Genomic DNA, 11,113 nt, shown 5'->3' with positions numbered 1-11,113 from the left:
ATGTACCCTAGAACATAAAATATAATTTAAAAAAAGAAAAAAAAGTGCTGAAGGAAAGCAAACAAAAACCTTTGACCCTACAGAAGTTTATCTAGCAAAAATATCCTTCAATCATGAAGGTAAAATAAAGACTTTCCCAGACCAAAAACAAAAGAAGCCTCTTGAGGCTGTACCCCAAACCCCAGGCTATGATCACTTATATTTGGCCAGAATATACCTCTTTAAATTAAAAAAAGAAAAAGAAAATGTCATATATATATATGTATGTATATATGTATATATGATGAAATACCATTCAGTCATAAAAAAGAATGAAATGCTTTCATTTGTAGCAACATGGATAAAATTGGAAGTCATTGTGTTAAGTGAAATAAGCCATGAACACAAATACAAATATATCATGTTCTTACTGGTATGTGAGAGCTAAAATAGTGGATCTTATAAAGGTAGAGAGTAGAATGGTGCTTATCAGAGTCTGGGAATGGATACAGGGAAGAAAAGATGAAAAAGAGTTTGTTAGTGAGTACAAATATACAGTTAGGTAGAAGGAATGATTACTAGTATTTTATTATACAGCAGAGAAATTATAGCTAACAATTGTTTGTTGTATATTTCAAAATAGCTAGAAAAAATTATAATTTTCACAACACAAAGAAAAGTATTTGTAATGATGGGTATCACAATTACTCTGATTTAATCATTATACATAATGTGTATCAAAACACACGGCAACTGTGTATATGTGTATCAAAACACAACTACCCCCAAAATATGTACAACTATAATATATCAAAAAATTAAATAAATAAATAGAGTGCTCATCTTAGAAAACCAGTGATGCCTATAAAAAGGGACTAATATGTAAATATAAGCATCAAAACAAAAAAAATCAAATATTCTGAAATACCAAAAGAAATACCAAAAAAGAATAAAAATAAATGTGAAATATTTTATATACCTTTTATAAATATATATGTATACATTTAGAAAGGTATGTCATTAATTTACCTGACTGGGGCTTTTTGGAAGACCACATTTATGAGGCTAACTGTATTTGAACCTAACTCAGACCTTCACCAGTGCAAAAAGCATTTTCCCAGCAGGTGTTTGTTGAAAATAATTTCAAGTGACTGCTTTAATTTCACTTCTTACTAAAGCAATGTACCACCAATGGGGCAAACCACAAATTAATCAAAAAACTAAAAACACCAATCTAAGGAATGACATGGCCAGAGGGATTTTGAAAATCTTTGCCATATGCAAGGAAATTAATATGCATGCATATGGCTGTGTGCAGATTCAGGGCTCTATGAATGCTCAAGCAAGAAGTGAGAAGATCCTAAGCTCTCATCTCTGGCTGACCTTCAGCATTTCAGGAGGAAATAAGTGGAGGCTAAGGTAGAGATGTAAACTGCCTGACTGGGTGTTGAAGTCATGCGTCAACATGCACATAGAGGTCTTTGACAAAAACTGGAAAATTTATTAGTCCCAGGCATTGAAAGAAATTTCTGTCCAATTATTTGCTGGCCGCTAAGCTACCTGAGTACAGACTTTAATGGCCCTACACCACAAAGAAGGCAGACTTTAGAGAATTATTTGGGAGTATTCACTAAACAAGCAAGCAACAACTACAATAATAAGCAGCAAGAACAAATTCTAGTGAGACAGGGAGAATCTGGTTTCCACAGTTGCCATTTCTAGTATTTAAAATATCTAGTTTTCCAAATTTACAAGAAAGAAAAACAACCACATGAAAAAGTGAGCGAAGGACATGAGCAGATACTTTTCAAAAGAGGACATACATGCAACCAACAATCATATGAAAAAAATTCAACATCACTGATCATTAGAGAAATGCAGATCAAAACCATAGCATATCATACCAGTTTTTGACTTTTTATTAAAAAGTCAAAAAACAGATGCTGGTAAGGTTATGGAGAAAAACAAACATTTATAAACTGTTGGTGGGAATGTAAATTAGTTCAACCATTGGGAAGGCATTGTGGGAATTCCTCAGTCTTAAAGACAGAAATACTATTTGACCCAGCAATCGCATTACTTGGTATATACCCAGAGGGATAGAAATTATTCTATTATAAACACACACACATGCTTAAGTTCATTGGAGCACTACTCACAATAGCAAAGATACTATTGAAAAATAGCAAAGACATGGAATCAACTTAAATGCCCATCAATGATAGACTGGATAAAGAAAATGTGGTAGATATACACCATGGAATACTATTCAGTCATGAAAAAGAATGAGATCATGTTCTTTGCAGGAACATAGACGGAGTTGGAGGTGATTATCCTTAGCAAATGGATACAGAAACAGAAAATCAAATACCACATGTTCTCACTTTGTACAAGTGGGAGCTAAATGATGAGAAAATACAGACACATAAAGGGGAACAATACATACTGTAGCCTGGTAGAGGGTGGAGGGTGGGAGGATGAAGAGGATCCAGAAAAATAACTAATGGGTACTAGGCTTAATAGCTGGGTGATGAAATAATCTCTAAAAATAGCCCCATGACACAAGTTTACCTATGTAACAAACCTGCATATGTACTTTTGAACTTAAAATAAAAATTTAAAAAATAAAAATAAATAAAATGAAATATCTAGTTTTCAACATAAAATTCTGATACAGGTAAAGAAAAACACAGAAAGTAGAAGTCATAAAAGGAGGGGGAAATGCAATCAGTAGTAGCAAGTCTAGGTGTTGAACTTGTTGGACAAAGGCTTTAATCAGCTTCTTTAAAATATGATCAAAGAACTGAAAGAAACCATGTTTAAAGAACTAAAGCAAGATATGACAACTATTTCTCACTAAACAGAGAAAATTAATAAAGAGACAGGCATTATTTGTTGTTAAAGAACCAAGTCAAATTCTAGAGATGAAAAAACACAGTGACGGAAATAAAAAATTCAGCAGAAGACCTGAACGCCGGATTTTAACAAGCAGAAGAAAAAATCAACAAACTACAAGACAGGTCAGTTGAGATTATCTAGTCAGAGTAATACAAAGAAAAACAGAACAAAGAAAAATAAAAGAGCCTAAAAAAATCTGGGACATCATCAGTCATAGCAAACCACTGAAAATATCAGATATTGGCAAAGAGGTGAAACAACAGGAACTCGCTTTCATTGTTTACAGAAATTAAAATGTGTACAACCACTCTGTAAGACAACTGGGCCATTTCATACAGGACTAAACATTTTTACCATACAATCCAGCATTCATGCGCCTTGGTATTGACCCAAATGGCTTGAAACTTTATGTCCATACAGAACCCATACACAAATGTTTACAGTAGCTTTATTCTGAATTGCTAAAGTTTAGATACACACACACACACACAAACACATGCACATACAAAAGTGTCCATCAGTGAATGAATAAGCAGACTACAGTACATGAATAGAATGGAATATTATTCGGTTATAAGAAAGGAGCTATCAAGCCAATGAAAGACCTGGAAGTAACTTAAATGCGTATTACTAAATCAAAGAAGCCAATCAGAAAAGGCCACATCTTATATGATTTCAATTATATGATATTCTGGAAAAAGCACAGTTATGGAAACAATAAAAAATCAGTGGTTGCCAGGGGCTCCAAGGGAGGAGAGGATGAATGGATGGAGCACAGGGAATTTTTAAGACAGTGAAACTATTCTTTATGATACTGAATGGAGGATACATGTTATTAAATATTTGTCAAAACCCATAGAATGTACAACATACAGCATCAACTCTAATGTAAACTATGGAATTTTGTTACTAATAATATATTAATATTGGCTTATCAATTATAACAAATGTACCACACTAATAAAAGTTGTTAATAATAAAAGAAACTGGATGAGAGAGTAAAAGGGGTTACATGTGAGATTTCTACACCTTCCATTCAATTTTTTTGTGAACCTAAAGCTTCTGAAAAATAGTCTATTCATTTAAAAAATGGAAGAGACAGACAAGATGTATTTAAAAACATAATCCAAGGATATGCTGTCAACAATATATTCACTTTAGATTCAAAAATGAAAATCGATTGAAACTGAAAGGATGAAAAAGGTATTCCATTCAAAGAGTAACCACGATAGAGTGCTAATGGCTATACTGATATTATACAATATCAACAAAAAGACAAAGATTATTACTGGAGACAAAAAAGGACAATTTATGATGATGAAATCACTGGTCCATCAAGAAGATACATCAATTATAAGTATGTATGCACCTTGCAGCAGATCTCCAGACTGTATAAAACAAAGACTAACAGAACTGTTTGGAGCAATAGATAATTCCACAATTATAGTTCAATGTCAACATCCCACTTTCAATAACAATAGAATAATCAGACAGAAGATCTACAAGGAAATAGATGATGTGAATAGCATTATGAACTAACTAGAGTTAACTGGCATCTGCAGAAAACTCCACCCAATAGTGGTAGAATACATGTATTACTCAGGGCAATGGAACATTCTACAGATTAGGCTACAAGTTAGGTCATAAAACAAATCACAACACATTTAAAAGATTGAAATCATGTAAAGTATGTCCTCTATACACAATGGAATAAAATTGGAAATCAATATCAGACAAAATATTGTGAAATACCAAGTAAGTGGCAATTAAACAATACATTCCTAAATAATGGATGGATCAGATGAAATCATAAGGGAACTTAGCAAATAATTTGCAAAGAATGAAAATAGAAACACAACATACCAAAGCTTATGGAACGCAACAAAAGTAGATAAGCTAGAGATGTGTTTAAAAGAAAAAAAGTCCTTTATTAGTCATTTTCTCTGAAATGACAGAGTGTGTGTGTATGTGTGCTGTGTGTGTGTGTGCATGAGTGTGTGTAAAAATCAAGTAACAATAATAAGTTTATGATGGTTTAATTGTATTTTTTAATTTGCTTGTCAAAAACTATGCATCCTAGAGGGGAAGACTTCAGAAGCAAAATAACTAAGAAAGCTTTCATTCTTTTGCTGAAAATTAGAAGAGACTATGATATAGAAATTCTGTGTAGAATACTCATATTAGATATTCCTTCTTAGGTGATATTTGAGATCAAATCTGAGACACAGAAAGGAGCCAGTCATGATAAAATCAGAAGAAGAGCATTTTAGACAGGAAAAAAAAAAGCTAATTCAAATGTCCTGAAGCAGGAAATGACCTTGGTCTGTTTGTAATGGAAAGTTATATTCATCTATGGTCCCAGCAGAAAATAGATGGCATGATCCTCCTGGAAAACTGAGGGAAGTTTAACAAAAGAAGTACTCACAAAGGTGTGAGAAGGATTTAGAAACACCAAGAAGGGATTTCTGTATGTGTATTATATATGCACTACCCTGGACCTAGCAACAGTGGGCAGGCTTTAGCAACCAACACAAACCCCGAAGTAACAAAGGGAGAAAGTACTATTAGAAAGCAGAAAGAGAGAGAATCTGTACATGGCTACATCAATGACCTGTGATCTTTTGTTGAGCAATACAAGTAGCCTCATTTGTTCCACTTGAGGGGGATGGTAGGGGAAAATACTTCAATCTAGCTGCTGCCTCACTCTAATCCTCAGCTGAGGACTCATTGACTGAACACAATCAGAAGCCAGATATCAAGGAATTATCTTGATTCCACCTCTAGACACACAATGCAGGGTAGAAACAAACATGGTTGGAGAGAGAGTGGATCTGGGTCAGGGGAAGGGGGAATGGAAAATATCCAGCACGTATGTAATTCGGAAAGATGCACATCCTGTGGCACTAGCGGTTACCTTTAAAGAAAGGAGAAGGACTACAGAATTTCAGAGTAGGTTGTCAAAGAGAATACCTGTAATCCCAGCTACTTGGGAGGCTGAGGCAGGAGAATCACTTGAACCCGGGTGGCAGATCTTGCAGTGAACGAAGGTCATGACACTGCACTCCAGCCCAGGCAACAGAGCAAGACTCCATCTCAAAAAAAAAAAAAAAAACTTTCCATTTCTATCTGCTATTCCATGTACTTGAATTTGTTTTTCAACATAACGTATTTACGCATTTTGTATGTAATTTTCAAAATCTTAAAGTGATCTGTGTATCTGCCTAATGTTATGTGGCATGTGCATGGTGAGAGATAGAGTGAAGAAATTGTCATTTCAACATTTTAATATAAAAGCATTAAATATTACAAAGTGTTTTTAAACTATCACTTGATTCCTTCTCATTGGAAATATCTCTTTTTATTATTTTTCTTCCTTTTCAACTCATTTTTGTGCCCCTTTATTCTTACAGCTAGAAATGATTAAATTTTATGTGCAATAGTTTAAGAGCTAATGAGGTAAGATATTCAGGGAACTCTCATATAAATTCTTCAGAATCATTTATTCAAACTAGCTCATCTCTAATTGAATCTCATTTAAAATTGCTGTCTACTGTTTTGAGAAATTGAGTAAGCGTATTTTAAAATACATCTGACAACAGAAGAGACTTCCTACCAACCTCAGTTCAGTAGGTAACTAATTGTACATAAGAAGCATTTCCATAGAGATCTCTGTCCCAAGGAATTTTCTCTGCTCACTCTTCATCTGGGATAAGGATTAATGGCCTGTTGGAAAACAACGCCCAAGAGGTCTCAGGAAGAGCTTAAAAATAACACACCCACAAAGCATTCTTATATTTTCTACTATTGTCTTCCTAACTCATGCTTTCTACTCTTTGGAACCCTATAGCAACTGAAAACCTAAGTTGTAAAGCTAATTCTTAGATACTTCTGTGTACTACAGTTTATCCATCTTCTGAAAGTTTGAAAACTTCAAGTGTATTCCTTCACAATTCCTTTTTATTGAAGGATATTTATCAAAATAAAGTAAGTAAAAAGGCACGTTTTTAAAGTTCATGCTTTCTTAGGAAATTGAAATATGTGTAGATCATACTGCCACTGCCTAATATACATCTGAAAGGTAGAGAGCATTTCATTTTTAACCTTTGGAAACATTTACTCAGTGCTTCTAAGAAGCAACTAGATTTCTCTTTGTAATTAATCTCCCTCTCAGTCTCTCACTGAAACCAAACTTAAAATCATTTAAAAATTTAAATAACTTAAAAATTTAAATGATTTTAAATTTGGTTTCAGTGAGAGACTGAGAGATTGATACACTATATCTGAGAAATATTAAATGCCTGAAACAAATATGAAGCCTTCATTCAGTCATGTGGATTTTAAAAATATATGGTCATGGCTGGATGGATTGACTTGTTTGTGTGTTTCATCCACATTTCTAATGTCAGATAAAATAACTTATTTCTTCTGATAATCTTTTACTATATAGAAAGTTTACAAGTGTTCTACATATACAGAAAATATTGTGTGTGGTAAAAATGAAGTATAAGCTACACTAGAATGAAAATGGAATGATGGGTGGTGATGAGTTGATGGGTGCAGCACACCAACATGGCACAAATATACATATGTAACAAACCTGCACATTATGCACATGTACCCTAGAACTTAAAGTATAATAATAATAAAAAAAGATAAAAAAAAAAAAAAAGAAAATGGAAGTGGAGATAAAATGAAGAAATCAACAGGAATTGGTCTGGTAGTTTATTTACTTATTTATTTATTTATTTATGTGAAAGCAAGTTTATTCAGAAAGCAAAGGAATAAAAGAATGGCTACTCATTAGAGCAGCCCCAAGGGCTGCTGGTTGCCCATTTTTATGGTTATTTCTTGACGATATGTTAAACAATGGGTGGATTATTCATGCCTCCCCTTTTTAGAACATGTAGGATAACTTCCTGATGTTGCCATGGCATTTGTAAGCAAATGTACCCTACCATATAGGGTAACTTCCTGACGCCATGGCACTGGTGGAAGTGTAGCAGTGAGGATGACCAGCAGTCACTCTTGTCACCATCTTGGTTTTGGCCAGATTCTTTACAGTAACCTGTTTTATCAGCAAGGGCTTTATGACCTGTATCTCGTGCTGACCTTCTATCTCATCCTGTGACTTACAGTGCCTTAACCATCTGGGAATGCAGCCCAGTAGGTTTCAGCCTCATTTTACCTAGCTTCTATTCAAGATGGTGTTGCTCTGGATTACAGGCCTTTGACATTTTCCTCCTCCCTCTTACAAAAGAACCCTTAATCCTAAGGGTTGCAGAGGGACAAAGATCCATCTTCTTCTGTAGCTCCCTCAGGATGAAGAGGAGCATTGATATTCCTGCCTAACAATTAGGGCCTCTTGTATTTGGAGTAGAGACGAGCTCAGTCAGAAAGTGTTGGTATGAAGAGAGCCATTTATAACTCTGAGTTTCAACAAGAGGTGCTATCTGAAAGACTAATAAGTGTTCCATTTAAGAAAACATTCAGTAAGCATATTCTGCATTCCCATACTAAGAGTATAAATGCAATGTATTCCACAGCAGCAAAGCAAAATAAGTAAAATTATTCGAAGTAAACTAAATTTGAAGGCTTTCCATGAACTGAGCAACTGTTAAAACCAAGCTGATATAGGGTTGCCAGATGATCCCAATACATGCCCAAGATTAGAATATTGATTCAGATTTTTACATTACCCAACCATCTTATGTCTTCTGAGTAACAGTCAGAGATCACTGGTTGGTTCACAGGAATAAGCAGGATTAGCCTAAATTGTAGGAAAAAACTTAAAAGCAACTCATGAGACTAGATTTTAATAACAAATGTACCATAGTTCTTGAAACATTATTTTTCTCTCTCCAGTTTCCCATTTTTACTAAAGACAAATCATGATAAAACTGATTTACTTTATTGCACTTGGCCTGATTATTTGTATAAAGTGCAGCAAGAATAATTATTTTTTACATAAGCACTTTTAAATTGACTTTGATGGAACTCTGTTCCATAGAAGGAATCTCAGATATGACTTTTTAAAGCCAAGCTCAGCCTATGGGTTCGCACCTTCAAATACCTATAGTGTATGTTATTAATAGTTACAACTGTTACATTAAATTATTGTGTTCCACAGAGGAACCAAAATTTCTTTATCAATCATGTTGGTGGTTTATAGTCAACTATACAACTCTAATGGGTGTTCCTAAATGCAGGTTTCTGATAACTTTGTAATTGTGACATTAGAATAGAGGAAACAACTTTTGCAACTCTCATGAAGAACTGGAATGCTCATGGGTATCAAACAGAACAAGCGTTTACTGCATAAACTAAACTAAACTAAACAACTAAAGTAATCTTTTTGACTTTGCTTAAAACATTGCTGACCTTTTGTTTTGTTTTCCAGAGTCAAGAAAGAAAACTTTTCTTTTGAGCTATTTACAGCTTTTAGCAATTGAGTAAATTATACTTCTGTGAGAAAAAAAAAAATGCGCATATTTGTTTTTCTCTATCTGATTTCTCCAGAATTTGAAGACTATTTGTGAGTATTCTTAACTTATGGCAATATAGTTATTTGCATAAGTGCAATAAGAATCTGTTTTCTTTTGTAACAGGACACAATCGGAGAAATTGGTTATTTAACCAAGGCTTTGACTGCAATGGTATCTTTTCCTTGAAGGAATTCAACTTGACTTATACAGCCAATAAAAGCCCTTTGGGGAACTGACCTCTTACCTTGCCTACGCAGTCCCTGTACAGGGTTTCTGACCTGTGGTAAGTAAAGAATGCCATTTTCTAACAGAACCAGGAGCCCTAAGTTATCTTGGGACCCCAAGAGGAGAGGAATTTACTCAACTCATGGATCTGGCACTTTAATAAAGTGTCTTTAAACATTTGTGGTTAAGTAGAACCCCATATAGTAAAATAGTGAGGAAAAATTTCTTGAAGTATAAGATCTAAAAGATAGAAAAAATCCCAAAGCTAAAAGAAATAAAATACAAGAATGACATGGGAAAAATATGAGATCTAAGATTAGAATTACAGAGCTTAAATATACTTCAGAATTAAATCACATTGATTAGTCATTCCTACTCTGATGTCTCTAGAGAAATGTCCAGAGAAATGGAGGAGCTCAGGGCGACAACCATTCACAGACAAACTACACTTAATAAAGTTAATAAGACAACAAAATCCCAAATAATACAAATTTAATGAAATTCTGGAAAGCATACTGGAGTGAATATTATCGTTAAAATTAGTTATAATTACGGAAGAATTCATAGAGGATCAAATCTAAAATTACTCTTTAAAAAATTGAAAGGTGGTCCCTGGTAGAAAAAAATATAAAAAGTGAACATAACAATGTTAAATAAATAGATAGTATGTATCTAATAGTGAGATTATTTAATAATGTGAGTAAATTGCAATTCTCAGAATACAGGCATGCACCACATAATGACATTTTCATCAATGACTGACCACATATTCAACAGTGGTCCCATAAGATTATAATGGAGGTAAAAAAATTCCTATTGCCTAGTGACACTGTAGCCATAATAATGTCCTAACATAATGCATTACTCAGGTGTTTGCAGTGATGCTAGTGTAATCAAACCTACAGCACTGCCAGTCATATAAAAGAATAGCACACACAATTGTGTGTAGTACATAATAATGATGATAAACAAATATGTTACTGGTTTATGTACTTGCTATACTATACTTTTTATCATTTATCATTTTTATAGTCCTACTTTAAAAAAAAAAAAAAAAGGTAATTGTAAAACAGCCTCACACAGGTCCTTCAGAAAGTATTCCATAAGAAGGTATTGTTATTATATCATAGGAGATGACAGCTCCATACATGTTATTGCCCCTGAAAACCTTCCAATGGGACAAGGTGTGGAGCTGGAAGGCAATGATATTGATGATCCTGACCCTGTGGAGGCTTGGTCTAATGTGTGCATTTGTGTTTTCATTTTTAACAAAAAAGTTTAAAAAGTTAAAACAAGATAAAAGCTTAAAAATAGAAAACAATTTATAGAAAAAGAATACAAAGAACATATTTTTGTACAGCTGTATGATGCATTTAAGGTGTTATTAAATAATCAAAAAGTTAAAGAAATTAAAAAGTTTATGAAGTAAAAATGTTATAGTAAGCTAAGATGAATTTATTATTAAAGAGAGACGACAAATACTTTTGTAATAAATTTAGTGTAGGCTAAATGTCAGTGTTTACAAAGTC

The sequence above is a fragment of the Papio anubis genome, chromosome 6 (assembly GCF_008728515.1).
Source record: "Papio anubis isolate 15944 chromosome 6, Panubis1.0, whole genome shotgun sequence".
Taxonomy (NCBI): Eukaryota; Metazoa; Chordata; class Mammalia; order Primates; family Cercopithecidae; genus Papio; species Papio anubis.
This window is presented reverse-complemented; position numbering follows the sequence as displayed.